This window comes from Petromyzon marinus, chromosome 48 (genome assembly GCF_048934315.1).
Source record: "Petromyzon marinus isolate PM22_M1 ecotype Great Lakes invasive population chromosome 48, UKy_Petmar_22M1.pri1.0, whole genome shotgun sequence".
Classification (NCBI taxonomy): domain Eukaryota; kingdom Metazoa; phylum Chordata; class Hyperoartia; order Petromyzontiformes; family Petromyzontidae; genus Petromyzon; species Petromyzon marinus.
Window position 1 is genome coordinate 11,684,398 of NC_133714.1, and position 27,363 is coordinate 11,711,760.

The 27,363-nt window shown below is 54.6% G+C and overlaps 1 protein-coding gene across 1 annotated transcript in view; it reads left to right on the forward strand.

Annotated features, from left to right (window-relative positions):
- The window catches only part of LOC116952815 (plasma membrane calcium-transporting ATPase 2-like), a 110,516-nt gene that overhangs the window by 14,456 nt on the left and 68,697 nt on the right, over positions 1 to 27,363 (forward strand). The window contains 1 exon segment of the mRNA XM_076074546.1: positions 7,124 to 8,105. The gene's annotated coding sequence lies outside the window, so the exon portion shown is untranslated.

A 27,363-nucleotide genomic window follows, 5' to 3' on the forward strand; every position in this document is an offset into this window, starting at 1 on the left:
GGTCAGCAGCATCATCAGCTGCAGCATCATCGGTAGCAGCATCAGCAGCAGCAGAATCATCATCGCATCATCATCGGCAGCAGCAGCATCATCGTCAGCAGGATCATCACCATTGCCAGGGCGTGACCCGAAAGATCCGGTTTTGACCTTGATCACGGGGATTGATATCTTAAACCCAGGGAGCGGGATATTGATAACTCCATTGACGCTGGGGCTCCTTGCGACCAGCAGCCATTGTCGCTTCACCCTCGATGTTGGAAATTGGTCTCCGAGTTCGGGAATGGATCCGGCCTGGGGAACCCTGATGATTGATTCCTTCTGGCCGGATATTGATCCTCGGTCCCAGAGATTGGCAATGAGCACGGATTCTTAGGTCTCGAGATGAGATCCTTGATCGTGAATTTCTTGAGCTTGGGGAGAGGGGTGGGGGGGGGGTGTGCGAGTTGATTTCACAATGTGAGGGATCGAACGTTGTTGGTGGAGATAGTGGAGGGGTAGAGGGGAGAGATGGGGGGGAGAGAGGGGAGAGAGGGGGGGAGGGGAGAGATAGTGCGGAGAGAGTAGGAAAGAGGAGAGATAGAAGGGGGAGATAGAGGGAGGGAGGAGAGAGTTGGGGCAGAGGAAGAGGGAGACAGAGGGGTGAGTGAGAGAGAGACAAGGAAAGAGAGGGAGGGAATGGAGAGGGAGAGAGAGGGGGAGATTGAGAGAAGTGGGGGAGATGAGGAGAGGGGAGACAGAGAGAAAGCTACGGGGAGAGAGGGAAGAGAGAGGGAGAGGAGGGAGCGCCGACGCTGCTCTGATTGCTAATGCGTGCCTGGGTGGATTCAACCCCCCCTCCAATCCCCCCCTCCCCTCGTCCTTGGTCCCTGTGACATTAGAATGCAGCCCGGGTGCCACTGCAGTGGAGAATCCCTCCACAGCCCCTCCTCCTCCCCCCCCAGCTCAGCTGCTGAGGTGGGCGGTGGGGGGTGCATGCGTGGGCGTGAATGAGAGAGAGGAGATGGGAGGTGAGAGGGAAGATGCAGGAGAGAGGGAGGGGTGGAGAGATGGAGAGGGGGAGAGAGAGGGGAGAGACATGGACCCGGGAAATCACGGAGAGGAGAGGGGGAGAGGCCGAGGGAGTCAAAGGTCATCGCGACTCCTTGTGACCCCTGCAGCCTGAACACTGACCCCTAACCCGAGAACCCCCTCCCCCACTGCCCCCTATTGTATGTGTGTGCATGGGGGGATGGGGGGGTCCCCGGGGAGTCCCCGGGGGGTCCCCTTCCGTGTGTGGGGGGGTCCCCCTCCCTGTTGATCCCAACGCTGTTCCAGCAACAACGTGGCCCCTGGCCCGAGACCGCACGCTCTTAGCCCTGCAGCGGTTACTGCGATAGATTGGTGGTGGTAGCGGTAGCAGTCGGCCCGCTACGAACCCGGCGACCCGAGTTCGATTCCCTGCTCACGGCCAACACCGGTGACGATTATCTGAATCGGTTCTGGGCCTCCTCCAGGTCAACTCTGCCTCAAATGAGTATCTGGTGTGGTGTGTAAACATTGCTGTCACTCGGGAGACAAAGGCAGCTGGGCGTGGTGCTGGCGTCCCCACCCCCCTCGTGTGCCGTGCCGGCCTTCATAGGTGCTAGTCGCTAACAGCACTTGCCCCAACAGTCTGTTTAGGCTATGTAGGGGAAACTTTGTCTTTGGTGTGGTGGTGGTCAGTGCGCGGGTGAGTGGATGAAAAAGTGAGTTGGTGGGTGTGAGTTTGTAAGTTAGTGACCCGAGTGAGTGGGCATGAGAGGGAGTGTTTGCGCGTGTGTAGGGGATGAGAGTGAGTGGATGTGAGCGGGCGTGGTGCTGGCCACCCACCCCCCTCGTGTGCCACAGTGCCGGCCTTCATAGGCGCTGCTCGCCAACAGCACTTGCCCCAACAGTCTGTCAAGGCTACACGGGGGATCGTTATCGTTGTGTTTGTGTGTGGACGTGCGTGCGTGCGTGCATGATGGAGGTGGAAGGAGGGGGGGCCCCATGATTGAATTTTTGCGTGCGTGGGTGGAGTGTTTGGGGGGCCCGAGGGATGCGGAGGTGTTGGGTGGTGGGGGGAGGGTGTGGGCTGTGTTTGCGCGTGTGTGAGTGGGGAGCGGTGGTGCAGCGGTTAGCGTGCCGTGCTGCGAATCTGGCATCCCTGGTTCGATTCCCCGCTCCGATTCCCTGCTCACAGCCAACTCCAGTGACGTCTATTTTAACCGGTCATGGGCCTCCCCTAGGTTGACTCAGCCTCAAATGAGTACTTGGTGTGATGTGTAATACGCAACAACCGCCATTCGCCAATAAGTGGCGGTGACGTACCAGGCCAGATGCACTCTGAGGCCATGTTAGGTGTCGAAGGCTCGCTGACAAGAGGTCATGGGATAGACCCAGGTACCATGGGTTGACTGACTGAGATGTCTGGCAGATGCACCACCTGTGCCCCCTACTGTACCAGCTTGCTGTGTTTTAGCCGCCCGACGCTTTGCTCGTTGCTGTGAGCCTCGCTCCTCTCCCCGTGTCGTGTAGCCTTGACAGACTGTTGGGGCAAGTGCTGTTGGCGAGAGTAGCAGCACCTAATGAAGGCCGGCACTGCACACGAGCGGGTGGGTGGCCAGCACCACCCCTGGCCGCATCCACACACGCTCGCACACCCACACGCTCGCACACCCACACACGCTCACTGATCCACACACTACCATTCTCGATGTGTGTGGGCCCCGTGCCAGCATGGCCCTGTGGCTGTGAGAAGTGGTAATTGCTGAGATTACCACTTATAGAATTGGCCCCTCCCCTCTGGTCCCCCAGGCTCCCTCTCACCGCCACAGCGACCCCCCCCCCTACCGAATGTGTACATCAACCACCCCCTTCCCCTCCTCCCCCCCATCAACTAATTTCCTACCTAGGTGAGATGAGTGTTTATAGAAGATATTTCTGGTGTGTACAAGCGTGAGTGTACAGGTTGTGTGTGTGCATACAGCGGTAGGGGTGTGTGTGTACAAGCGTGAGTGTACAGGTTGTGTGTGTGCGTAAAGGGGTATGTACAGGTTGTGTCTGTGCATACATGGGTGCAGTAAGTTGGCACAGTAGGGGTTACAGCTGGTGCATTTGCTCGTGATCTCAGTCAGCCAACCCATGACACCACCTGGGTCTGTCCTGAGACCTCCTGTCAGCGAGCCTTCGACACTTCACGTGGCCTCAAAGTGCACCCGGCCTGGCACAGGTGCCATGGTGACGTCACCGTCACTTAGTGGTGAGTGGCGGGTATTGGCGTTGGTTCTAACAGGTCTCTGTGTACAGGTGTGTGTTTGTGTGCGTTCAGGTGTGTGTTTGTGTGCGTACAGGTGTGTGCGTACAGGTGTGTGTGTTTGTGTGCGTACAGGTGTGTGTGTTTGTGTGCGTACAGGTGTGTGTGTTTGTGTGCGTACAGGTGTGTGTTTGTGTGCGTACAGGTGTGTGTTTGTGTGCGTACAGGTGTGTGCGTACAGGTGTGTTCGTACAGGTGTGTGTTTGTGTGCATACAGGTGTGTGCGCACAAGTGTGTGTTTGCGTGTGTACAGGTGTGTGTGTACAGGTGTGTGCGTACAGGTGTATGTTTTTGTGCATACAGGTGTGTGTTTGTGTGCGTACAGGTGTGTATTTGTGTGCGTACAGGTGTGTGTGCGTACAGGTGTGTGTTTGTGTGCATACAGGTGTGTGCGTACAGGTGTGTTCGTACAGGTGTGTGTTTGTGTGCATACAGGTGTGTGCGTACAGGTGTGTGCGTACAGGTGTGTGTTTGTGTGCATACAGGTGTGTGCGTACAGGTGTGTGCGCACAGGTGTGTGTTTGTGTGCGTACAGGTGTGTGCATACAGGTGTGTGCATAAAGGTGTGTCCGTACAGGTGTGTGCGCGTACAGGTGTGCGCGTACAGGTGTGCGCGTACAGGTGTGCGCGTACAGATGTGTGCGTACAGATGTGTGTTTGTGTGCGTACAGGTGTTTGTTTGTGTGTGTACAGGTGGGGAGCAGTAGTGTATCAGTTAGCGCACTGCGATACGAACCCGGCGATCCGAGTTCGATTCCTGCTCACGGCCAACACCAGTGATGATTATCTGAACTGGTCCTGGCCGTCCCTTAGGTCGACTTAGCCTCAATTGAGTACCTGGTACTATGTGTAAAAACATTGCCACTAGGGAGACAAAGGCGGCCAGGGTGTGATGTTGGCCACCCATCCACTCGTGTGCCTTAATAGGTGCTCGCTAACAGCACTTGCCCCAACAGTATGTTAAGGCTATACGGGGGATCTTTGTCTTGTACATGTGTGTGTACAGGGGTGTGCATACAGGTAGCCGCAGCCTACCTATATACACACCCCTGCTGAGGCTGCGGTGCCTCAAATATTGGAAGAAGTCATCCCCTGTGAGTGGCTGGCTGAGGTGCCATCTGTTGAGGAAGTACTGAAGGCGATCCGGAGTCTGAGACCAGGAAAGGCACCGGGCAGAGATGATCTCCCAAGCGAAATGCTGAGGGAGGGTGGCGTTTGTGCACAGACTGCCCTATATGACATCATAACAACAGTTTGGACCACTGGACGGGTTCCGCAGGATTGGAAGGATGCCCTGGTGGTCCCCCTCTTTAAGAAGGGGGACCGCACATACTGTAACAACTACAAGGGCATTTCACTCCTCAGTGTGCCGGGAAAGGTCCTGGCAAGGATTATTCAACATCGCCTTGCCAGGCACGCTGAGGAGAGGCTTGCGGAGCCCCAATGTGGTTTCAGGAAAGGGCGGTCCTGCACAGATGCCATATTTTCTGTCCGTCTGCTACAGCAGAGGTGTAGGGAATTCCAACAAGACCTACATCTCTGCTTTATTGATCTGGTCAAGGCCTATGATACCATCAGTAGGCCTGGGCTCTGGGTTGTTCTTCGTGCTTTTGGAGTCCCTGACCCCCTGCTCACAATCATTAAGGACCTTCATGATGGTGAGCGGGCCCGAGTAAAACTACGTGGCCGGGAGTCAGAGCCATTCCCTGTACACCTTGGGGTGCAACAGGGATGTCCTCTGGCTCCCACATTATTTAACATCTATTTTAACCACGTAGGTCGTGAAGCCTTCAATTGTTGTACTGGGGGAATCTCCATTTGGTACAGATATAATGGGAGGCTGATCGATGCCCGGGTGCGGTCAAGGGATGGCTCCCTTTTGCTCAACCACGTTATGTATGCCGATGATTTGGTAATAGCTGCGCATTCAGAGGAGGAGTTGGTGACGCTGCTGCTGAGACTGGAGCGTGCCACTAAGAGATGGGGCCTTACCATCAGCCCCACCAAAACTAAGCACCTGCCTGGGTATTTTGTACCATCGGACACTTCACCCCCACAACTCCCAATCGGTGATGGGGCAGTTGTGGAGAGAGTGGAGAGTTTCCCATACCTGGGCAGTGTGCTTATGACCGGCTCCAGTTTAACAGCAGAGGTCTCACTCCGAATCAGTCGAGCGGAAATATATTTTAATCGGTTGCGTCACGCTGTGTGGAAGCTACCTGGTCTGTCGCACCGCACTAAGCTTCAGGTCTTCTCGGCCACGGTCATTCCCTTCCTTCTCTACGCTTGCGAAATGTGGACCCCCTTAATGGAACATCTTCGCCAGTTATAAACATTTAGGCTAGCCTGCCTACGATCCATCCTGGGTTTAACCAGGCTGGATTGTGTGAGGAGCTCACAAATCCTTGAAAGATCTGGGCCAAGGTCCCATCGGTGAGCTCCTCCGGCAGGCAAGGCTGCGTTGGCTGGGTCATGTAGCCCGCATGCCCAGCCACTGCATGCCGAAACAGCTTTTGTTCGGCCGGATCGAGGGGGCTAAACGGGCACGGCATGGGCTAGAGAAGAGATGGAGTGATGTGGTACAGGAGGACGTGGAACTGAGTGGACTTGCCGATGACTGGTACCAGCGGTGTCAAGATCGGCCTCTGTGGAGGAGGCTCGTGAAGGACGCTACTGGGCAGTTGGAGGCAGTCGCCCTCCAACAGCAACGGAGGGTGGAGGAGCGACGCTCACAAGAACGATCGGAGTGCCAGGTGGCTAAAGCACAGCAGGTTGGCACAGTAGGGGGCACAGGTGGTGCATCAGCCAGTCATCTCAGTCAGTCGACCCGTGGCACCTGGGTCTGCCCCGTGACCTCCTGCCAGCGGGCGTTCGACACTTTACGTGGCCGCAAGGTGCACATGGCCTGGCACAAGCGTCATGTTGACGTCACCGCCACTTAGTGGCGAATGACGGTTGTTGTTGTTGTATACAGGTGTGTGTATAGGTGTGGGTGTATGCGTACAAGTGGGTGTACAGGTGTGTACGTACAGGTGTGTGTACAGGTGTTGAGTGCCTGTGTGCTAACAGGTGTGTGTACAGGTGTGTGTACAGGTGTGGGGGGGCAGGGGGGAGCTGCATCGTAGCCGTGCTACGAACCCGGCGACCGGCGGCGATTGAACCGGTTCTGGGCCGCCACCGGATTGATTTGGCCTTGAATGAGCGCCCGGCGCAGTGTAAACATTGCTGTGGAGCTGGCACACCTAAACCCCTTGGTGCGCCGTGCCAGCCTTCGTCGGTGCTACTCAACCCTTGCCCCGGACAGCGCGGTGAGGGGCTACCCGGGGGGGTGTGTCGGTGTATGCACGTGGGGAGCGGTAGTGTAGCGGTTAGCGCGCTGCGCTATGAACCTGGCGACCCTGGTTCGATTCCCGCTCACGGCCAACACCAGTGACGATTATCTGAACCGGTCCCGGGCCTCCCCTAGGTCGACTCAGCCTCAAATGAGTACCTGGTGCGGTGTGTAAACATTGCCACTGGGGAGACAAAGGCGGTCGGGCGTGGTGCTGGCCACCCACCCCCTCGTGTACCGTTCCGGCCTTCATAGGTGCTCGCTAACAGCACTTGCCCCTACAGTCTGTTAAGGCTATACGGGGGATCTTTGTCTTTGTGTGTGTGAGTGTGTGGGTGTGTGAGTGTGTGAGTGGGTGTGAGTGTGAGTGTGGATGTGTGTGGGTGTGTGGATGTGTTAGTGTGGGTGTGTGTGAGTGAGTGTGGATGTGTGTGAGTGTGTGGGTGTGTATGTGTGTGAGTGTGTGTGCGCACTTGCAGTGTTACCTCGGCAGTTCGCTTAGGAGGAGGTCATGCCTGGTGGTGACCTGACCCCCACGCGTACACACACACAAATGTACACACGTACACACAGACGTACACATGTACACACAGACGTACACACACAGACGTACACACACACACGTACACATAGACAACAACAAACATAGAGAAAGATCCTCCGTATAGCCTTAACTGACTGACATACACGTACACACAGACGTACACACAGACTAAACACACACACGCACGTACACACACGTACACAGACACACGTACACACAGACGTACACACACACAGACTAAACACACACACAGACTAAACACACACACAGACGTACACATACACAGACTAAACGCACACACAGACTAAACACACACACAGACTAAACACACACACAAACTAAACACACACACGCACGTACACACACACGCACGTATACACATGTACACAGACACACGTACACGCAGACGGACACAGGACAAAGCCGTACACACACGTACAGACGTACGTACACACACAGAGGTACACAGACACACACACAAAACAAATATCCACCCAGACAAATACACGCAGACAAATACACGGGCGCAGACCTCCACGCACACAGACAACGCACTTCTCTGCTCCCACATCTCTCTTCTCCCCCAGTTCCCTCCTCTCTGCTCCTGCATCTTCTCCCCCCTGTCTCTCTGCTCCCCTTCTCCCACTGCCTCCATCTCCCTCCTCTCTGCTCCCTCCTCTCTTCTCCCTCCGTCTCGCCCACACGCCGCGCAGCCTCTGAATACCAATCAGCTTCGCCAGGAACACCACCACCATCACTACTACCACCATCACTACCACCACCATCACTACCAGCACCATCACTACCACCACCAGCAGCACCACCAGCACCTTTACCACCACGGGCACCAGCACCAACAGCACCACCAGCACCACCATTATCATCTCCTGCTGCTGCTGCTCACAGCCAACTCCAAGGTAACGGCGCATCGCTAAGACGCATGCTGCTATAGCTGTGGCACGGCTCCCGCTGTCGCGGCTAAGGCTGTGGTTGTGCCTGCTGTGGCTGCTGTGACTGCTGTGCCAGCTGTGGCTGCTGTACCATCTGTGCCACCTGTGACTGCTGTACCATATGTGACAGCTGTGCCAGCTGTGACTGCTGTACCAGCTGTGACTGCTGTGCCAGCTGTGAATGCTGTACCAGCTGTGACTGCTGTGCCAGCTGTGACTGCTGTACCATCTGTGCCAGCTGTGACTGCTGTACCATATGTGACAGCTGTGACTGCTGTGGCTGCTGTGACTGCTGTACCAGCTGTGACTGCTGTGGCTGCTGTGACTGCTGTGCCAGCTGTGGCTGCTGTACCATCTGTTCCAGCTGTGACTGCTGTACCATATGTGACTGCTGTACCAGCTGTGACTGCTGTGACTGCTGTACCATATGTGACAGCTGTGCCAGCTGTGGCTGCTGTACCAGCTGTGACTGCTGTGGCTGCTGTACGAGCTGTGACTGCTGTGGCTGCTGTACCAGCTGTGACTGCTGTGGCTGCTGTACCATCTGTGACAGCTGTGACTGCTGTACCATATGTGACAGCTGTGCCAGCTGTGTCTGCTGTGACTTCTGTGCCAGCTGTGACTGCTGTGACTGCTGTACCAGCTGTGACTGCTGTGACTGCTGTACCAGCTGTGACTGCTGTGCCAGCTGTGACTGCTGTGACTGCTGTACCAGCTGTGACTGCTGTACCATATGTGACAGCTGTGCCAGCTGTGGCTGCTGTGACTGCTGTGCCAGCTGTGACTGCTGTGCCAGCTGTGACTGCTGTGCCAGCTGTGACTGCTGTGACTGCTGTACCAGCTGTGACTGCTGTACCAGCTGTGACTGCTGTACCAGCTGTAACTGCTGTGACTGCTGTACCAGCTGTGCCTGCTGTACCAGCTGTACCAGCTGTGACTGCTGTGACTGCTGTGCCAGCTGTGACTGCTGTGACTGCTCTACCAGCTGTGACTGCTGTGCCAGCTGTGACTGCTGTGCCAGCTGTGACTGCTGTGACTGCTGTGACTGCTGTACCAGCTGTGCCAGCTGTACCAGCTGTGGCTGCTGTGACTGCTGTACCAGCTGTGACTGCTGTACCAGCTGTGACTGCTGTGACTGCTGTGCCAGCTGTGCCTGCTGTACCAGCTGTGCCAGCTGTGACTGCTGTGACTGCTGTGCCAGCTGTGACTGCTGTGACTGCTGTGCCAGCTGTGACAGTTGTGGCTGCTGTGGCTACTGTGACTGCTGTACCATCTGTGACAGCTGTGACTGCTATGACTGCTGTGACTGCTGTGCCAGCTGTGACTGCTGTGACTGCTGTGACTGCTGTGACTGCTGTGGCTGCTGTACCAGCTGTGACTGCTGTGGCTGCTGTACCAGCTGTGACTGCTGTACCAGCTGTGACTGCTGTGGCTGCTGTCCCAGCTGTGACTGCTGTACCAGCTGTGACTACTGTGACTGCTGTGTCTGCTGTGGCTGCTGTATCAGCTATACCAGCTGTGATTGCTGTGCCTGCTGTACCAGTTGTGCCTGCTGTGCCTGCTGTGATTGCTGTACCAGCTGTGCTTGCTGTACCAGCTGTGCCTGCTGTGCCTACTGTACCAGCTGTACCTGCTGTGCCTGCTGTACTAGCTGTACCAGCTGTGGCTACTGTACATCTGTGCCAGCTGTACCAGCTGTGACTGCTGTGACAGCTGTATCTGCTATGGCTATACCATCTGTGGTGGTGGCTGTATCTGCTGTGGTAGTGTGCTAGTGTCCGTGTGGCTGTGTTATTGTGATGAATGTTGTCGTTATGGTTATAGTAATGGTTAGTTATTATAGTATTGGTTGTGGTCGTCAATGGTGGGGGTTGTGGTTGTCGTAATTGCTGTAGTTATGATTGTCGTAATAGTTGAGGTTATGTTTGTGGGTACTATCATGGTTGTAGTTGTGGGTATGATTGTAGTAATGGTTGTAGTTGTGTTTATGATTGTAGTACGAGTTGTGGGTATACTAAAGGTTTTAGTAATGGTTGTAAGTGCAGTAATGGTTGTAAGTGCAGTAATGGTTGTGGTTATACTAGTGGAGTGTAGTAATGGAGAGGAAGGTAAAGGGTGTGAGGCATGGGGTGTGGGTGTGAGAGGAGCTCTAAGTGAGAGAGTCAGGGAGATGAAGGGAGGGCGAGAAAGAAGACACAAGCGGGAGTGAAGGCATGTGTGTGCGCGCACGTGTGTGTGTGTGTGTGCGCGTGTGAAAATGAATTGAATTCCCGCTGACGACCAATTAGAGTGACGATTATTATCTAAGCCGGTCATGGGCTTCACCTAGTTCGACTCAGCCTTCAATGAGTACCCGGTTCCGTGCGTAGCAGAGGTGGCTGGGAGTGGTGTCGGCCACCCAGCTCCTCTCGTGCCATGCCAGCCTAGGTGCTCGCAAACAGCACTTGCCTCAACAGTCTGTGGGGCTGCATGGTGGATATTTGTCGTTGTGTCGAGAGATGTGTGTGTGTGTCTTTGTAGATTGGTGTATATGTGAGCAGGTGAATTAGTGAGTGAGTTGTTGTGGCCTGCAGTGGTGGCGGTGGCTGAACACGGCGTGAATGAGACCACACAGCGTCTAGTTGACCGTACGCGCGAGTGGACGACTCTAAATGTATGTCCATATGCCTACGAGTGTATATGTGTTGTGTATACGTGGGGAGCGGTAGTGCGGCGGTTAGCGCGCTGCGCTATGAACACGGTGACTCGCGTTCGATTCCCGCTCACGGCCAACACCGGTGACGATTATCTGAACTGGTCCTGGGCCTCCCCTAGGTCGACTCAGCCTCAAACGAGTACCTGGTGCATTGTCTAAACATCGCCACTCTGGAGATAAAGGCAGTCGGGCGTGATTGCTGGCCACCTACCTCATGTACCTGCTAACAGCACTTGTCCCAACATTCTGTTCAGGGTATACGGAGGGGATCTTTTGTCTTTGTGTATACACAAGTGTGTCTGTAGATGCTAGATGCCTTCTCTAACCTCCTGTCCATATTGCTGGATCAAGAGGCCCCTCGGGATAGAGTCATCCTGTTGGGTGACTTTATTGCCCTAGTGGGTCATGATGCAGGCACCTGGGCTGGAGTGAATGGAAGTCATGGGCTAGATCAGCTCAATAATAACAGCAGGAGGCTGCTAGACTTCTGTGCAGCCCATGGGATTGTAATTACTAACACACTGTTCCGACATTGACTCATCCACACAACCTCATAAAATGCATGTGGGAACATCTACTGTACTATATACTGACAAAATAGTGGAAACCAGGCCTTAACTTGGAGAAGATCTGCCCACTGACCATAGGCTTGTCATCTGTAAGATGCGCTGGCCATTCTTCCTGTCCGGTGATGGGTGTACACCTAGGACCCCATTCAATCCCACCGTGGCTGGATCTCAGCTCGCTGATTAAATTTTCAAGCGAGAATTTCATCATTGCTTGCCGCTGGGGTTGGCATCCTTTACCCCCCTCCTCCTGACGCCGAGGGAAAATGGGCGAGTTTAAAGCCAGCGACTCATGCAGCTGCTATGGCTGCATTGGGCACGCAGTCCAGACCTCCCCAGAGACCGTGGCTGAAGGAGGAGGTGTTTTGGCTGGCAGAGAGAAAGTGACAGGCCCACTACCGCCGTCTACAGCATCCCACATCCGAGAATGAGGAGGCTTACCGCAGCCTTCGCTCGGAGGTTCGGAGAGCTGTGCGGCGCTGCAAGGGATGAGTGGTGGTCGCGGGTTGCTGAGGAGATGGAAACTGCCTCGGTAGCCCGCGATCACCAATTACTGTTTAATTCGATCAAAAAAGTAACTTGCAGCTCCATTCCTATCGCCACTCTTAAGGCAAAGAACGGTAATCCGATCTCTGACCCCCAGGAACAGGTTTGCAGATTTTCTGAGCATTTCTGTGAGATATTGGGGGAGGGGAAAGCCCTCGGCACCAATAACATCATGGGGCAGGGTGGGGTTGACCCGAGTGGGGGCTGCCGTGCCTCAAATATTGGAGGAAATATTCGTTTCCTAATGAGTGATTGGCTGAAGTACCATCTGTTGAGGAAGTGTGAATGGCGATCCAGAACTTGAGACCAGGTAAATTGCCAGTTAGCGATGACCTCTCCAGCGAGCTGCTGAGGGGGCGGTGGCGTGTGTGTGCAGACTGCCCTATATAATAGAATTACAACAGTCTCGTCCACAGGACGAGCTCCGCAGGTTCTTAACAATGTCCTGGTGGTCCCTCCCCTTGTTAGGGGGACCGCGCAGACTGCAACAACTACAGTGGCATCTCCCTCCTCAGTGTGCCGGTAATGTCCTGGCAAGGATTATTCAACATTGTTTTGCCAGGCACGCTGAGGAGAGGCTTGTGGAGCCCTAATCTGGTTTCAGGCCAGGGCGGTCCTGCACAGATGCCATATTCTCTGTCCGTCTGCTATAGCAGAGGTGTAGAGAATTCCAAATGGACTTACATCTCTGCTTCATTGACATGGTCATTCGGCCTGTGCTCTGGGTTGTTCTTTGTGCTTTAAGGATATCTGTATCTCTGCTCACAATCATTAAGGGCCTTCATGATGGTGGGCCGGCCCCAGTAAAGTTGTGTGGCCAGGAGTCTGAGCCATTCTCCATTCGACTTGGCATACGACAGGGATATCCTCTGGCTCCCACATTATTTAACATATTTTTTTACCACGCAGTTTGAAAAAAATTCCATGGCTGTAATGGGGGAATTTCCATCTGGTACAGATACATAGAGAGGTTGATTGATACCCGGGTGTGGTCAAGGGATGGCTCCCTATTGGTCAATAATGTTATGTATTCTGATTATCTGGTAATTGCTGATGAACCTGGTGTGTGCCACCAAATGGTCAGGCCTTGCCATCAGCGCCACGAAAAACTAAGTACCTGCCTAGGTATTATATGTCATTCAATACGCTACCCTCTCAACTACCTATGAGTGATGAGGCAGTTGTGGATGGAGTGGAAAATTTTCCGTACCTGGGCAGCGTGCTTATGGCCAGCTCTGGTTTGGCAGTGGGGATCTCACCCCGATTCAGTCGAGCGGCATTATATTTCCATCGGCTGCGTAACGCTGCGATGTGGAAGTTGCCTGGTCTTTCACTCCACACGAAGCTTCAGGTCGTCTCGGCCACAGTCATGCCCTCCCTTCTCTATGCTTGTGAAACGTGCACCCCTCTGAAGGAACATCTGTGCCAGTTTTAAACATTCAGGCTGGCATGCCTACAATACATTCTGGGTTTGACTAGCTTGGATTGTGTGAGGAGCTCACAGATCCTTGAAGTATCTGGACACAGTCCCATCGGTGAGCTCCCCCGGCAGACGAGGCCGCGTTGGCTGGGTCATGTAGCCCACACGCCCAGCCACCGGATGCCCAAGCAGCTTCTGTTTGGCCTTGATAGAGGGGGCTCAATGGGTGCGGCATGGGGTAGGGAAGAGATGCACTGATGTGGTACAGCAGAATGTGGAGGTAAGTGGACTTGCCGTAGACTGGTACCAGAGGTGTCAAGATTGGCCCCTGTAGAGGAGGCTCGTGAAGGACGCTGCTCCTGGGCAGTTGGAGGCAGTCTCCCTCCAGCAACAACGGAGGACAGAGGAGTCACGCTCACAACAACGAGTGGAGCACCGGGCGGCAAAAGCACAACGAGGTGGCACAGTGGGGAGCACAGGTGGTGCATCTGCCAGTCATCTCAGTCAGTCAACCCCATGGCACCTGGGTCTGTCCCGTGACCTCCTGTCAGCAGCGTGCCTTCGACACTTCACGTGGCCTCATGGGGCACCTAGTCAGGCACAAGTGCCATGGCGACGTCAACCGCCATTTGGTGCCAAACGACGGCTGACCTTGCTTGCATCAATCTGTGCAATACCAAAAACTATTTATTTTCGTGAGGCGCGCATTCAAACAGTAGATCTCAGTGCCGAACGGGTCACGGTAGTGTGATTGACCATACTTAACCACTCTGGCCAGTGCCGGTTGGTGAAGATGGCAGCACAGTGGTGACGCAATGCCTCTCGGCAAGACGTTCCTGGGTTCGAGTCCTGACTTGGGAGATTTCTGTGGGTTCTCTCCCTGTTCGGTAGAGTGAGAGTGTGTGAGTGAGAGTGTGAATGTGGGTCAGTGAGTGAGAGTGTGAATGAGTGAGAGTGTGAATGTGGGTCAGCGTAAATGTGGGTGTGAGTGAGAGTGTGAATGAGTGAGAGTGTGAATGTGGGTCAGTGAGTGAGAGTTTGAATGAGTGAGAGTGTGATTGTTGGTCAATGTGAATGTGGGTGTGTGAGTGAGAGTGTGAATGAATGAGAGTGTGAATGTGGGTCAGTGAGTGAGATTGTGAATGATTGAGAGTGTGAATGTGGGTCAGTGAGTGAGAGTGTGAATGAGTGAGAGTGTGAATGTGGGTCAGTGTAAATGTGGGTGTGTGAGTGAGAGTGTGAATGAGTGAGAGTGTGAATGTGGGTCAGTGTAAATGTGGGTGTGTGAGTGAGAGTGTGAATGAGTGAGAGTGTGAATGTGGGTCAGTGAGTGAGAGTTTGAATGAGTGAGAGTGTGATTGTGGGTCAGTGTGAATGTGGGTGTGTGAGTGAGATTGTGAATGAGTGAGAGTGTGAATGTGAGTCAGTGAATGTGGGTCAGTGAGTGAGAGTGTGAATGAGTGAGAGTGTGAATGTGGGTCAGTGTGAATGTGGGTGTGTGAGTGAGAGTGTGAATGTGGGTTAGTGAGTGAGAGTGTGTGAGTGAGAGTGTGAATGTGGGTCAGTGAGTAAGAGTGCGTGAGTGAGAGTGTGAATGTGGGTCAGTGAGTGTGATTGAGTGAGTTTGAGTGGTGGCTCAACGGTCAACACCAGTGACGATTATTTTGAATCGGTCCTGGGCCTCCCCTAGGTCGACTCAGCCTCAAATAAGTACCTGATGCGGTGTGTAAACATCGCCACTGGGGAGACAAAGGCGGGCGGGCGTGGCGCTGGCCACCCACGCCTCCTCGTGTGCCGTACCGCCCTTAATAGGTGCTCGCTAACAACACTTGCCACAACAGCTTGTTAAGGCTATACAGGGGGGTCTTTGTCTTTGTGGTGAGGGAGTGGAGGAGGTGAGGTGGTGAGTGTAGTGAGGGGAGTGTGGTGAGGAGGCGTGATGAGGGAGGCTGCCCACACACCTTCCCAGACATTGCACCACACTCACCACCTTCTAAAACCATCACCACCACGCATGCCCATCTCTCTCGCTGTCGGCAGCTCCCTTGCCACCTTTGTCTCTCCTCATGCACTCTGCCTGTATTAAATCACCGGCCGCCCCATTCGCAGCACTGACAGTTGGGATATATGGCCACTCAGCTGCCATTCACACGTGCTGCCCACGCGCACACAAAGACAAAGATAATCCCGTATAGCCCTCACAGACTGTTGGGGCAAGTGCTGTTAGTGAGCAGCACCTATTAAGGCGGGCACGTGCCGGCACACGAGGGGGTGGGTGGCCAGCACCACGCCTGCCCGCCTTTGTCTCCCCAGTGGCGATGTTTAGACACCGCACCAGGTACTCATTTGAGGCTGAGTCGACATAGGCAGAGGTCCAGCACCGGTTCAGATAATCATCAGTGGTGTTGGTGGCCGCGAGCGGGAATCAAACTCGGGATGCTGGGTTCGTAGCGTAGCGTGTGCAGACAGCTGCACCACAGCTCCTCCTCATCACATACGCACGCACACCAGCAATGCCACAGGCACGCCACACACACCTTGCTCATCGCACACACAAACACACCTTGCTCATCGCACACACACACACACATCCTGCTCATCGCACACCCGCACACAAACACACCTGCTCATCGCACACAAACACACCTGCTCATCGCACACCCATACGCACAAACACACACACAAACACCTGCTCATCGCACACACGCACACACACGCACACATGCTCACACACACACCCTGCTCATCACACACACGCACACCCCCCCCCCCCCCCCAGAATGCAATCGGCTAAGTGATGTAAGGGAGGGCGGGCGGTAGAGATGAGGAGTCCCCCTCCTTCACCAAGTCCCCCCACCCCCCATGTCACCACATCTCGATTTATGGTTCCACACGCCCCTAGTCGCCCCGAACACTGGCGCGTGCGTGTGCGTGTGTGCGTGCGTGTGTGTGTGCGTGCGTGCGTGTGTGCGTGCGTGTGTGCGTGCGTGCGTGCGCGTGTGCGTGTGCGTGTGCGTGCGTGTGCGCGCGTGTGCGCGTGTGCGCGTGCGCGCGTGTGCGCGTGTGTGCGTGCGCGTGCGTGCGTGCGTGTGCGTGCGTGCGCGTGTGTGCGTGCGTGCGTGTGCGTGCGCGCGCGCGTGCGCGTGTGTGCGCGTGTGTGCGTGTGTGCGTGCGTGCGCGCGCGTGTGTGCGTGCGTGTGTGTGCGCGCGCGTGTGTGCGTGCGTGTCTGCGTGCGCGTGTGTGTGTGTGTGCGCGTAGTGTAGCGGTTAGCGCTGCGCTATGAACCTGGCGACCCGGGTTCGATTCCCGCTCACGGCCAACACCAGTGACGATTATCTAAACCGGTCCTGGGCCTCCCCTAGGTCGACTCAGCCTCAAATGAGTACCTGGTGCGGTGGATAAAAACATTGCCACTGGGGAGACTAAGGCGGTCGGGCGTGGTGCTGGCCACCCACTCCCTCGTGTACCGTTCCGGCCTTCATAGGTGCTCGCTAACAGCACTTTCCCCTACAGTCTGTTAAGGCTATACGGGGGATCTTTGTCTTTTTTTGTGTGTGTGCATGCGTGTGTATGTGTGCATGCGTGTGTGTGTGTGCATGCGTGTGTGTGTGCATGCGTGTGTGCGCGTGTGTGGGTGGGTCAGTGTTCGGGGGATGCGTGCGGAGCGGTGGCACAGCGGTTAGCGTCCTGCGCTACTAAAACCTGGCGGCCCTCGTGTGCCATGGTGGGCACCGTCGTAAGTGCCCCCAACAGTCTGTTTAAAGCTATAGGGATGGGGGGGGGATGTGGTTGAAGGGGTGAGTCTATTAGTGTCTCTGCGTGTGTCGAAATAAACTGGCTGACACACGTGTGTGTGTGTGTACGTATCCTGGGATGGTAAGCGGCAGTGTAGCGGTGGGTGTCTGAGGTCTTTTGGCCAAATCCACAAACGTCACAAAACCGCTGCACTTGGCCACGTGGAATGTCTGAACGCTCACTGTGGAGGAGAGAGGCTGCCATTCCTCTGTCGGGAGCTGGACTGGTACCACCTTGACCGTGAGGGGTGGACAGTCCTCCGCTCGGGGCAGGAAAACTGCCAAACAACTCGGAGGGGGTGTGGGAGTGTGTGGGCAATGTGTAGGAAGCTGTGAGTCCTTGACGATTATAGGCTCGCTTCCCCATCAATCGGAAGCAAGGAGTGGTGGTAGGGTCTTATGCATCCACCGAAGATGAACATCGGTGGAGGGATGCAGGCAAGGCCGATGAGTCAGATGCCTTCTTTGACTTCCTCTCACAGGTGCGAGCTAAAGTGGCCCCTCGGGATAGAGTCATCCTGTTGGGTGACTTTCATGCCCGAGTGGGTCATGACGCAGGCACCAGGGTCAGAGCGATTGTAATGCATGGACCAGATCGGCTCAATAATAACAGTAGGAGGCTGCTAGACTTCTGTGCAGCTCATGAGCTTGTAATCACCAAAACGCTGTTCCAGCATCAGCACATCCACCCAACATCATTGATACACGCCAGGTTTAAGAAAGTAACGGATCAGTGGATGCAGGCCCTTGCCCATGACACCAGCACCTACCGTGGAGCTGATCTGTCCACTGACCATTGGCTTGTCATTTGTAAGATGCCCCTGCCGTTCTTCCACTGTGGTGGTGGGCATCCACCTAGCACCCCATCAAAACCCACAGTGGCCTGGTCTCGGCTCTGATATTCGCAAGTGGGTATTTCATCATGACTTGCAGCTAGATTGGCATCCCCCCACCCCCACCGCCGCCTGATGCCGAGGGGAAATTGGTGAGGTTTAAGATTGTGGCTCATACAGCTGACATGGTTGCATTGGATATGCAGTCCATACTTCCCCAGAGACTCTGACTTTACCGCAGCCTTGGCTTGGAGGTTCAGAGATTCGAGCGGTGCTGCAAGGGTGAGTGGTGGTCGCAAGTTGCTGAAGAGTTGGAAACCTGCCTCGGTAGCCCACGATCACAAATCACTCTTTAATGCCATCAAAAAAGTAACTTGCAGCACCACACCCCTATGACCATCCTTTAGGGAAAGGAGTGGTGATCCGATCTCTGAAACCCATGAACAGGCTTACTGACCATTTCTGTGATGCCTTGGGGTGGGGGGGACCCCTCAACTCTGACATAATCAAGAGGCAGGGTGGGGGCTGACCCTGCTAGGGCTGCCCTGCCTCAAACACTTGGAGGTAGCCACCCCCCCCCCCCCCCCTTCGATTGCCTGGCTTGTGTGCCATCTGTTGAGGAAGTGCAAAGGGCGATCGAGAACTCTCTGTTCAGACTGCCCTAGATTAAATAATTTCAACTGCCTGGACCACTGGAATGGGTTCTGCAGGATTGGAAGGATGCCCTGGTGATTCCCTTTAAAAAAAAGGGGGCACCGCACTGATTGCAATAACTCATGGGCATCTCCCTCCTCAGTGTGAGGCCGGCATGGGTCCCGGCAAGGATGATTCAACATCGCCCCCTTGCCAGGCACACTGAGGAGAGGCTTGCAGAGACTCATTGCGGTTTCAGCCTGGGGTAGTCCTGCCCAGACGCTGTTTTCACTCTCAGCCTACGACAGCAGAGGTGTAGGTAAGTTCAACAGCACCTACATCTCCGCTTTATTGACTTGGTCAAGGCCCTCGATACCATTCGTAGGCCAGGGCTTTGGTTTATTCTTCGTGCTTTCAGTTTCTCTAACTGGCTACTCACAATCATTAAGGGCCTTCATGATGGTGGGCAGGCCCTGGACCAAGCTGTGAAGCCAGTTGTGAGAGACATTCCCTGTTCACCTTGGAGTGCGACATGGATGTCCTCTGGCTCTCGACATTATTTGATCTTATCTGACCATATAGTTAAATATCCTTTGTGTAGTTCTACCAGAAGAATTCCACTCCCCATGAGTGATGGGGCATTTGTGGAGAGAGTGGAGAATTTTGCGTACCTGGCCAGTGTGGTTATGACCAGCTAAGGTTTGGCAGCGGTGGTTCCCAGTCATCTCAGTCATGGTTATGCCCTCCATTCTCTTTGCTTGCAAAACGTGGACCCCCCTAATGGACCATCTGCGCCAGTTTTAAACCTTCAGGCTGGCCTGCCTACGATCCATCTTGGATTTAACCAGGCTGGATTGTGTGCGGAGCTCACAGATCCTTGATAGATCTTGACAAAGTCCCATCGGTGAGCTCCTCCGTCAGGCAAGGCTGCGTTGGCTGGGTCATGAAGTCCGCATGCCCAAGCAGCTTCTGTTTCGCCAGATAGAGGGGGCTAAACCGCACGGGCAAAAGAAGAGAATGACTGATTCGGTACAGGAGGATGTCGGGCTGAGTGGACTTGCTGACGACTGGTACCAGCGGTGTCAATATCGGCCTCTGTGGAGGAGGCTTGTGAAGGATGTTGCTACTGGGCAAGTTGGTGGCAGTCGCCCTCCACAAATAGTGGGGGGCAGAGGAGCGACGCTCACAACAACGAGCGGAGCGCCGCGCGACTAAAACGCAGCGTGTTGGCACAGCAGGGAATACAGGTGGTGCATCTGCCAGTCATCTCAGTCGGTCAACCCATGGCTCCTGGGTCTGTCCCGTGACCTGCTCGAGAGCCTTCCACACTCCACGTGGCATCAAAGTGCACTTAGCCTGGTACAAGTGCTGTGGTGACGTCACCACTGCAAAGAGGCAAACATTGGTGTGTTCCCATGTCTGCTTGTGTGTGTGTGTCAGTCAGTCCCTGGTGCTGGAAGCTGCTGCTGTAGCTGTATTATTATTACTATGGATCTGGTTACCTAGAAAGGCCTCCCCCACTCACTCGTTATGCTCTCAGTAAATGTGTGTGGGTGTGTGTGGATCGTGTGGAGCCACGTGAGTGTGTGTGTGAGTGTGGGGGTGTGTGTGGGGGTGTGTGTGTGTGAGTGCAGTGTGGAGTGTGTGGAGTGTGTGTGTGGATCGTGTGGAGCCACGTGAGTGTGTGTGTGAGTGTGGGGGTGTGTGTGGGGGTGTGTGTGTGTGAGTGCAGTGTGGAGTGTGTGGAGTGTGTGTGTGGATCGTGTGGAGCCACGTGAGTGTGTGAGTGCAGTGTGGAGGTGTGTGTGTGGAGTGTGGGGGTGGGTGTGTGTGTGAGTGCAGTGTGGAGGTGTGTGTTTGTGCAGTGTGTGTGTGGAGTGTGGAGTGTGTGTGTGGATCGTGTGGAGCCACGTGAGTGTGTGAGTGCAGTGTGGAGGTGTGTGTGTGGAGTGTGGGGGTGGGTGTGTATGTGTGTGAGTGCAGTGTGGGGGTGTGTGTGTGTGAGTGCAGTGTGGAGGTGTGTGTTTGTGCAGTGTGTGTGTGGAGTGTGGGGGTGTGTGTGTGTGTGGAGTGTGGGGGTGTGTGGGGGTGTGTGTGTGTGAGTGCAGTGTGGAGTGTGTGGAGTGTGTGTGTGGATCGTGTGGAGCCACGTGAGTGTGTGTGTGAGTGTGGGGGTGTGTGTGGGGGTGTGTGTGTGTGAGTGCAGTGTGGAGTGTGTGGAGTGTGTGTGTGGATCGTGTGGAGCCACGTGAGTGTGTGAGTGCAGTGTGGAGGTGTGTGTGTGGAGTGTGGGGGTGGGTGTGTGTGTGAGTGCAGTGTGGAGGTGTGTGTTTGTGCAGTGTGTGTGTGGAGTGTGGAGTGTGTGTGTGGATCGTGTGGAGCCACGTGAGTGTGTGAGTGCAGTGTGGAGGTGTGTGTGTGGAGTGTGGGGGTGGGTGTGTATGTGTGTGAGTGCAGTGTGGGGGTGTGTGTTTGTGCAGTGTGAGTGTGGGGGTGTGTGTGGAGTGTGGGGGTGTGTGGGGGGTGTGTGGGGTGTGTGAGTGCAGTGTGGGGGTGTGTGTGTGTGAGTGTGGGGGTGTGTGTGTGTGGAGTGTGGGGGTGTGTGTGTGAGTGCAGTGTGGAGGTGTGTGAGTGTGGGGGTGGGTGTGTGTGTGGAGTGTGGGGGGGTGTGTGTGGAATGTGGGGGTGTGTGGGGTGAGTGGGGGTGTGTGTGGAGTGTGAGGGTGTGTGAGTGCAGTGTGGGGGTGTGTGGGGTGAGTGAGTGCAGTGTGGGGGTGTGTGTGGAGTGTGAGGGTGTGTGTGTGGAGTGTGGGGGTGTGTGTGTGCAGTGTGGGGGTGTGTGAGTGCAGTGTGGGGGTGTGTGTGGAGTGTAAGGGTGTGTGTGCAGTGTGGGGGTGTGTGTGTGCAGTGTGGGTGTGTGTATGTATGGAGTGTGGGGGTGTGTGTGTGGAGTGTAGGGGTGTGTGTCCTAGGCCTCTCCTAGGTCGACTCAGCCTCAAATGAGTACCCAGTGCGTCGTGTAAACATCGCCACTGGGGAGGCAAAGGCGGCCGGGCGTGGTGCTTGCCACCAACCCCCATCGTGTGCCGTGCTACTCGCTAGCAGCACTTGTCCCCCCCATAGTCTGTTATGGATAGTGGCGCGGGGGTGGAGGGGAAGAAGGAGGTATCTTTTTCTTTGTTCCAATCTATACTCACAAACTACACACACAATCTACACAAACTACACACACAAACTACACAAACTACACACACAAGTTCACGCGATCTACACACAAACTACACACAATCTACACACAATCTACACACACAAACTACACACACAAACTACACAATCTACACACACAAACTACACACACAAGTTCACACACAATCTACACACACAAACTACACACACAAACTACACAATCTACACACACAAACTACACACACAATCTACACACACAATTTACACACACAAACTGTATACACAAACTACACACACAAGTTCACACAATCTACACACAATCTACACACAAGTTCACACACACAAACTACACACACAATCTACACAATCTACACACACAAACTACACACAATTTACACACACAATCTACACAATCTACACACACAATTTACACACACAATCTACACACACAATCTACACACACAATCTACACACACAAACTACACACACACAATCTACACACACAATCTACACAAACTACACACACAAACTACACCACAAACTACACACACAATCTACACAAACTACACACAATATACACACACAAACTACACACACAATCTACACACAAGTTCACACAATCTACACACACAATTTACACACACACAAACTATACACACAAACTACACACACAAGTTCACACAATCTACACACACAATTTACACACACAAACTACACACACAAACTACACACACAAGTTCACACAAAATTTACACACACAAACTACACACACAAGTTCACACAATCTTCACACAAACTGCACACACAATCTACACACACAATCTACACACACAATCTACACACACAATTTACACACACAAACTACACGCACAAACTACACACACAAGTTCACACAATCTACACACACAATCTACACACACAATCTACACACACAATCTACACACAAGCTCACACGAGTCGGAGATCGAACCCACAGACTCGTTTATGTAAAGCACGAGCGTTAACACTGCCCCACTGTTGCTGCTGCTACCACTGTTGCTACTACTGTTGCTACTACTAATCATGCTGGTACTGCTGCTGTTGCTGCTGTTGCTGCTTGTTGCTGTTGCTGCGGTTGCTTCTGCTGCTGTTGCTACTACTGCTGCTAGTACTGCTGCTGTTGATGGAGGAACTGCTCTTGCTTCTGCTGCGACTGCTTCTGCTGCGACTGTTGCTGCTGCATCCTCCGCTGCGTCTCGTCTATTCCGCTGCTGTGTAATTGGCCCTAATTGGGATGAGATGGAATTAGGAGCGATCCCTGCTGCTCGCACGTGCTCGTTAGCGGCGCGTTAATTACGGAGCTAGTGTCGGGAGGACGCCGTGCAGGGGGGGGGGGGGCACGGGGTGTGGGGGGGGGCACGGTGTGGGGGGGGTGTGGGTGGGGGGGCACGGTGTGGGGGGGCACAGGGTGTGGGGGGGGTGCGGGGGGGTGCGGGGGGGCACGGGGGCGGGGGGGCACGGGGGGGGCACGAGGGGAGGCACGGGGGGGCACGGGGGGGCACGAGGGGAGGCACGGGGTGTGGGGGGGGGGACGCAGGGAGAGGTGTCGTGCAGGATAAACCCACAGTGGTCACCGTGGGGGAATCACAAATACCATCAGTACCATCAACCTAACCCAACTACTTTTTATTTAAGTTTTTTTTTAATCAATGTAAGGCCCCACTTGAGCTACGTAGCTCTCTTATTTTCAGAAGCGACCTGGGCCACAATTAATGGCCCAATGCAGTGGCTTAAACATCACCTTGGATACGTTTAGCAGCCACAAGATGCCCTCAAAACGTACCGTGAGTTCGTTCGCCTCGGGTATCATCACTGCACCGACAGGCGGAGTTTGACTTCTATATGGGGGGGGGCAGGGGTTCGCATTTTCCCCCACATGAATCGCAGGGCCACATAATTAATGTTGAATCTTAACTGTAAACTACTGGAAATAAATAAAAACACGTGCCCAGTTGAGACACCAATAGTCCCACGAGCACTTTCGGGTCCCACGAGTTCACCACGGGAACCGAAAGTTACCCCATCGATGATGTAGGGGCAGCGCTGGGTACGAGTCCGCCCGGCAACCCCCTCCTGTGGCGTCCTAGAGGGAGGAGGGGAGGAGGAGGAGAGAGTGGGAGGAGGAGGAGGAGGAGAGAGTGGGAGAAGGAGGAGGAGAGAGTGGGAGGAGGAGGAGAGAGTGGGAGGAGGAGGAGGAGGAGAGAGTGGGAGGAGGAGGAGAGAGTGGGAGGAGAGAGTGGGAGGAGGAGGAGAGAGTGGGAGGAGGGAGGAGAAGGGGGGAGGAGGGAGGAGCAGGGAGTAGGAGGAGGCGCTCCCTAACGAGCACTTGGCCCGCAACAGCCCGTGTATCCCAATCGTGGGGGGGGGGGATATTTTATCTTTTGTGTGCACATCAGTGGAGGAAGGGGAAGGAGTGGTGGGGGGGGTGAGAGTTGTGCAAGTTGCATGGAAGACTTCACTCATCCCACCCCTTCCCCCGCCCCGCCTCCCCTTCCCCCGTGTAGCCCCTCCCAGTGGACTCACGGAGCCAAATGATTGCAACACGAGGGGGGAGTGGGGGATGGGGGAAGGTGTCTGTGTGTTATGCACTTTGTGGATGTGTAGGTATGGGTGTGTGTGGGGTTGTGGGGAGCGGCGGTGTAGCGGTTAGCGCGCTGGGCTGCAAACCTGACGAGTTCGATTCCCGCTCATGGTCAATACCGATGACGATTGTCTGAACCGGTCCTGAACCGGTCCTGGGCCTCCCCGAGGTCGAATCAGCCTCAAATGAGTACCAGGTGCGGTGCGTAAACATTGCTACTGGGGAGACAAAGGCGGTCAGGCGTGGTGCTGGCTACCCACCCCCTCGTGTGCCGTGCCGGCCTTTATAGGTGCTCGCTAACAGGACTTGCCCCGACTATCTGTTAAGGCGATACGGGGATGTTTGTATTGTGGGGGTGTGTAGGTATGACACTGTGGGTGTGTGTAAATGACACTTTGTGTGGGTGTGTGGTATGTGTGGGTGTGTGGTATGTGTGGGTGTGTGTGTGGTGGGTGTGGTATGTGTGGGTGTGTGGTATGTGTGGGTGTGTGTGTGGGTGGGTGTGTAGATGACACTTTGTGTGGTATGTGTGGGTGTGTGTGTGTGGGTGTAGGTGTGACACTATGTATGGGTGTGTGTGTGGGGGGTGTAGGTATGACACTGTGGGTGTGTGTGTAGAAGACACTGGGTGTGTGGTATGTGTGGGTGTGTGTGTGGTGGGTGTGGTATGTGTGGGTAGGTTTGTGTATATTACACTGTGTGTGGGGGTGTGTGTGTGGTATGTGTGTGGGTGTATGTGTAGATGACAGTTTGTGTGGTGTGTGTGGTATGTGTGGGTGTGTGTGTGGTGGGTGTGGTATGTGTGTGTGTGTGGGGTGTGTGTGTGGTGGGTGTGGTATGTGTGGGTGGGTGTGTGTAGATGACACTTTGTGTGGTATGTGTGGGTGTGTGTGGGGGTGTGTGTGTAGATGACGGTATGTGTGTGGGTGTGTGTGTGGGTGTGGGTGTGTGTGTGGGTGTGTGGTATGTGTGGGTATGTGTGGGTGTGTGGTATGTGTGGGTATGTGTGGGTGTGTGGTATGTGTGGGTGGGTGTGTGTGGGTGTGTGGTATGTGTGGGTGTGTGTGGGTGTGTGGTATGTGTGGGTGGGTATGTGTGGATGTGTGGTATGTGTGGATGTGTGGTATGTGTGGATGTGTGTGTGGGTGTGTAAAGCGGTTGCGCAGTGGTTAGCGCCCTGCACGACGGACCCGACAATCCGAGTCGATTTCCATTCATGGCCGCCACCAGTGGCAAATATCGAAGCCGACCCTGGTCTTGGTCCTCCCTTAGGTCGACTCAGCCTCAAATGAGTACCGAGTGCGGTGTGTGAACATCGTCACTGGGGAGACAAAGGCGGCCTGGCGTAGTCTAGACCACACCATCGCCTCGTGAGCCACGTTGGCCATCATAGGCGATTGCGAATGGCACTTGCCCTGGAGCCCCGTGGAGACTACACGGGCACCGTTGTGTTGTCTTCACAGACCCCGAGTGTTGTGTGCGCCTTGGTTGGTGGCGGGATGTGTGGGGAGCGGCAGCGCTCAGCCCGTTGCGCTATGAATCCTGCCACCAGAGTTTGATTCCCGCTCACGGCCAGCACCAGTGACGATCATCTCAACCAGGCCCTAGGCCTCTCCTAGGTCGACTCAGCTTTAAATGAGTACCTGGTGCGGTGTGTGAACATCGCCATTGTCGAGACGTAGTGCTCCCCACCGACGACTTCGTGTGCCGTGCCGGACGTCACAGGTGCGACTCGCTCACAGCAGTTGCCACAAAAGTCTGTTCGACTATAAGGGGGATCTTTGGTGGGATGTGTGTAGGGAATAGGTTCTGGGACTTCCCTAGGTTGACTCAGCCTCAAATGAGCACCTGGTGTCTTTGCATCACTAACTCAGCAGCGGTGTTGTGGGTGACTCAAACTCTGGTGGTGGAGGCGGGCTGGGGCTTACTCAGCCGATCATCCCTCCCTGCCTTTGAGGTCGATACAGCGAGTACCACTTTGTGCGCCGGGGAGATCATCAACAGCGGGTCTATGGATAGACTCGTCTGCCCGCCTTGGGAATGTGGAATGTCCACCGCTCTGTCACAGTGGTGATGGGGCGAGCGTGCAGTGTCCGTATGTGTGCTCACTGTGTGTGTACTTGTGTGTAAACATCGCCGTTGGGGAGACAAAGGCGGCCGGGTGTGGTGCTAGCCACCCACCCTCTCGTGTGCCGTGCCGGCCTGCATAGGTGCTACTGCTCGCTTCTGGTACTTGCCCCAAAATGATGTTAAGGCTATACGCGGGGTCTTTGTCTTTGCATTGGCGGCAGAAGGGGAGTGGTGACGCAATGGTTAGCACACTGCTTTTATCGATCGTATCTGAATCGGGGTGTATAGTAAACACCAGATTTGGGGGAGACAAAGGTGGCCGGGCTTGGTTCTAACCACAGTGGCCCTTCGTTGGTGCTACTCGCGAGCAGCACTTGACCCAACAACGTGTGTAGGCTACACGGGGCGTCTTTGTCTGTGTGTACCTTCCGAGGTCTCTTGAAGTCTACACGGGATCGTTATCTGTGTGGTGGGTTAGGTTGTGTGTGTGAGAGAGAGTGTGTCTATAGGTTATGTGTCAGTATGTGTAGGTTGTGTGTGTGTAGGTTGTGTGTGTGTGTGTGTGAGAATAGGTTATGTGTAGGTTGTGTGTGTGTGTAGGTTGTGTGTGTGTGAGAGAGTATGTGTGTATAAGTTATGTGTAGGTTGTGCGTGTGTGTAGGTTGTGTGTGTGTGTGAGAGAGAGTATGTGTATATAGGTTATGTGTAGGTTGTGTATATAGGTTATGTGTAGGTTGTATGTGTATAGGTTATGTGTAGGTTGTGTGTGTAGGTTGTGTGTGTGTGAGAGAGAGTATGTGTGTATAGGTTATGTGTAGGTTGTGTGTGTATTGGCGTATGAGTGTATCTGTGTGTGTGTGG